The 4295-nt window shown below is 45.0% G+C and overlaps 1 pseudogene; it reads right to left on the bottom strand.

The window, feature by feature from the left end:
• Window positions 1-391: 391 nt before the first annotated feature.
• LOC102821641 lies at window positions 392-2613 on the bottom strand (annotated as a pseudogene).
• Window positions 2614-4295: the final 1682 nt, after the last annotated feature.

Raw genomic sequence — 4295 nt, 5'->3', positions numbered from 1 at the left:
TGCTCTTTCTTTCCTTTTTTTTTTTAGCAGTCACTGAATTGTGATTATTTTTCTTGCAAGAGCAAAAGGTTCTCCCAAATCCTTCAGCCACCAGTGAAATGATCAAGCAGAAGAAAAATATCTTATGATGGAAGTCTGGTCATCAGAAATAAATAGAGTGCACAGAACTGCTCAAAATCAGAACCTAACTAGAACCAGGAAGGCAGGGTGGTATGAAAACCGCCCTGATAACTCAGTGAGTAGAGGGCGGGAGGGCTGGAGTGTCTGGCCACAATTTCTTGGGCAGGCTGCTGTTGGTGGATGGTTTGGTTCCACTCCAGTACTGATGACACACAAGCTGTGTTTGTAAATGACATGGAGCTGGAACTGAGGCGGCTGGCAGGCAGGCACATCAGTGCTGCAGCTTCTTTATACTGTTCAGTGGGTTGCCGACCTAGAACCACTCAATCTGGGTCTCATTGAAAGTGTGGCTCATAAGGATGGTCTCCTGAGTCCCATTGGTGTGTTTGATGACACATTTCAGAGGCTTGCTCCAGGCAAAGTCCTTCAGACCCTGGATGGCCAGCTTGCCCACAGGGTGGATCTTGTTAAAGTCAGCTGGGTAGGTGAAGGTGAGGGACAGTAGGCCCTGCTTCTTCAGGTTAGTTTCATGGATTCTGGCAAAGTTCTTGATGATGATGGCCCAGCCCCCAAGGTAACAGAACTTGAGGCTGTGTGTTTTCAGCTCAAGCCTTCACTCTAGTTCCTGTCTTCAGGATGCTGTGTTTCTTAAAGTAGCGTGCAGTGTCAGGGATAGGACCAAACTCCTGGATGAGGGGTTGTATACAGAGTTGGCCTTGCCATTTTGAATATTGATGGCACCAATGAGCAGGTTGTTGTAGCTGTTGTCCAGTTGCCCACAGAACTTGAGGCACAGGCCAGCAGCCAAAATGTGGTCAGTGGTGCACTTTGCTTTGACCTTGATGAAGATCCGCAAGTCCTCTAGGTCTTTGCCATCCCACTTGTCAAAAGGCTCCAGGAGTTGCAGGTGCTGGCTGGTGGGACTCATGTGAACCCGCTGTCTACTGCTGTCCTTAGTAGGGAGAAGCTCATCTGCATCTGGGCCTCCAGATTGAACATCTTGTCATCCTTGCCTGTCCAGAAGTCAGTCTCTGGGTTGAATTTGAGACTGCCGGTGATGGTCAGGGCTGTGGCAATCTCTAGGAATGTGACAAAGGCATGGGACTTGGTGTTGGTGTCCTTGTGACCGGTGAAGTTCCGGTTGTAGGAGGTCACAATGGTGTTCTTCTCCCCCTTATTGATGTCTTTTCTGTCCCATTGGCTGATACGGGGGCCACAGGCGTTGGCCAGGATGATGCCACCCATGTCTCACAGGGTGTTGGCATAGCCATCAATAGTGGTGTGGATCTGCTCAGAGTCAGGCATGATGGTAAATTGGGACTTGCACTTGAGTCTATGGGCCAATGCCTACTTGGTCACAGCTGCCGAGAGCCCCAAGTCTCCATAAATCAAGTTGGCGCAGTTGCCAATCCAGGGGCCACACTTTCTTCTGTACTGCATTACCCACATCAACCAGAGGATGGGCCAGGTCGGGTGTGAAGGGTCGGATGATGTGTGACCTCAGCTCACTGAGGTTACTTTCAACCAGTTGGTCATAATGGCAGCCAGGGTCAGGTACTAAATGATCCTTGAATTCCTCAGTTATATTGGCAATTTCTGGCCGGGACCGTCTTGCTCAGGTATTCCTTCATCCTGTGATTGTCTGGGAACACTGAGGGATAGCACTTATCTCTGTACCCCTGTTGCAGATTGTCACCGTGCCAGTGCAGGAGAGGGAGTTGACACCAGGCCCGTGTTACTCCATAATGGCACCCATGCCACCTTTCACTGTGAAGACACCTGCCACCTTTAGGATCACTTCTTTGGGAGGTCCAACCAAACAGTGTGCCCGTCAGCTTCACATCAATCAGTTTGGGGCACTTCAGCTCCCAGGGATCCCAGCCATGACATCCTGCGCATCAGCACCCCCAACTCCAATGCAGATGCCCCCCAGGCTGCCTCTATTGGACGTGTGGGAGTCAGTGCGGAACAGAAGAACCACAGGGTATGTGTAGTTTTCCAAAATGATCTGGTGAATGATTCTTGATTCAGGCTTCCAAAAGCCTTGGCACAAGCAGTTGCCAGGAAATAATACATATCCTGGTTTATAGGTGTAGGTCTTTCTTACCCCTGGTGGGCCTCAATCAAGTGGTCACAGTGGATAGTGGAGGGCATGGTCACCTTGGGCAGCACAAACTGCAGCATGGCTATCTGGGCAGTGGCATCCTGAATGGCCCACAGTTCAGTCACAGTGGCAGGTATGTCTTCTCCCTCTCAATCTTCTGGTTGACTAGGTCATCCAGAGGTCCATACACGATCTTCTCAGACACAGTGGTTCAGTCGTTTGCACACAGTGTTAATATTCTTCCCTAGCTCGCCATAGCGGATATATTCATTATGTTCAAAGTAGCTCATGGCCACGTTGGTCTGTTGTTACAGGACTGAAGGCACATTGTATTGGTGAACACCCAGGGCTTTCTGCAAGTGGATCACCAGTAGGTTGTAAGGCACCATTTTGTGCACTGACAAAGATGAGGTCACCACTAGCTTCTTCTTTTAAAGTATAATTCCAAATGTTAATAGTTGATTGTTAAAGAAAACAGAAAGCTAGTATAAAGCTCTCCCTGCCTTCATAAGGGAGTCCTGGTGTGGCACTCTGGGTTACTGTGTCAGACTGCAAAGCCATTTGAACTGCAAGGTCTGCGGTTCAAGCTTACCAGCTGCTCCTCAAAAACCTTATACAGCTATGGGTCAGAATCGTCTCAACTGCACTTAACAACAACAGCAACTTTCATAAGGCCTTCAATTAAGTAAAAAATCTTTGTAAAATTAAAATAATAGAGTAGTATTTAAAATTTTGTTTAAAATAAAACTGACATTTTAATACTATATTAGCTACCACACATTGTATTCTAAGGACACTAGATATTCCTTCATTTATACTGAAAACAATCAAATTGAATTTAAATTATTGTTTTTAACATTGAAAAAATTAAGACTTAGAAAATGTAAGAGATATACTCCCAGGCCCATGCTGTCGTTGCTGTTAAGTGCCATGGAGTCAGTTCTGACTTGTAGCAACACTGTATATGAGATTCAAGGAGCAACTGGTGACTTTGAACCACCAACTTTGCAGTTCAAACTGACCTTGCTGTCGACTACTTATCCTACAGCACCATACCAGGACTCCAAGCAGGCCCATAGCAGATAGAAAGTAAAGAATTGAAAGTGAAAACAATGCGAGTCTAATGACTAAGTATTTTCCAATTTCGCCCAACATTGTTATTGGGCCATGAATTAATAAATGGATGCAACACTTTCAGCAGAGAACAATCTCTTGGAAGCAACAGGATTAGAGAAAAAGATGACAGATTTTGCAATTGAGTTGCCTGGGTTAAAACCCCTGGGATATCACTGCTCACATCAGATGGATCTTGGCTGGAAGCAGAGAATACCAGAAAGATGTTTACCTGTATTTTATAGATTTTACAAAAGCATTCAATTGTGTGGATCATGACAAGCTAAGGACCACATTGCAAAGTATGAGTATTCTGGAAGACTTAATTGTGCTAATGAGGAACCTGTACATAGACCAAGAGGCAGGTGTTTGAACAGAACATGGGAATACTGAATGATTTAAAATGAGGAAAGGTGTGTGACAGGGTTGTATTCTTTCACCATACTTATTCAACCTGTATGCTAAACAAACAATCTGAGAAGCTGAGTTATATGAAGAAAAATGTGGCATCAGAACTGGAGGAAGGCTCATTAACAACCTGTGATATGCAGATGATACAACCTTGCTTGCTGAAAGTGAAGAGAACTTGAAATATTTATGGATGAAGATCAAAGACCATATAGCATTCGGTAGGGATTGCATCTCAATGTAAAGAAAACAAAAATCCTCACCACTGGACTAATAAACAACATTCTTATCAATGGAGAAAAGATTGAAGTTGTCAAAGACCTCATTTTTCCTGGATCAACCATTAACACTCATGGAAGCAGCAGCCAGGAAATCAAACAAAATATTGCATTAGGCCAATCTTCTGCACAAGACATTTTTAAAATGTTGAAGAGCAAAGATATCAGCTTCAGGACCAAGGTGCGCCTGACCCAAGTAATGGTATTTTCAATAACCTCATATGCATGCAGAAGCTGGACAGTGAATAAGGGAGACTGTAGAAGAATTGATG

Source organism: Chrysochloris asiatica, unplaced genomic scaffold (assembly GCF_000296735.1).
Source record: "Chrysochloris asiatica unplaced genomic scaffold, ChrAsi1.0 scaffold00270, whole genome shotgun sequence".
Classification (NCBI taxonomy): domain Eukaryota; kingdom Metazoa; phylum Chordata; class Mammalia; order Afrosoricida; family Chrysochloridae; genus Chrysochloris; species Chrysochloris asiatica.
The sequence above is the reverse complement of the archived record's forward strand: the minus strand, read 5'-3'. Positions and strand labels throughout refer to the sequence as shown.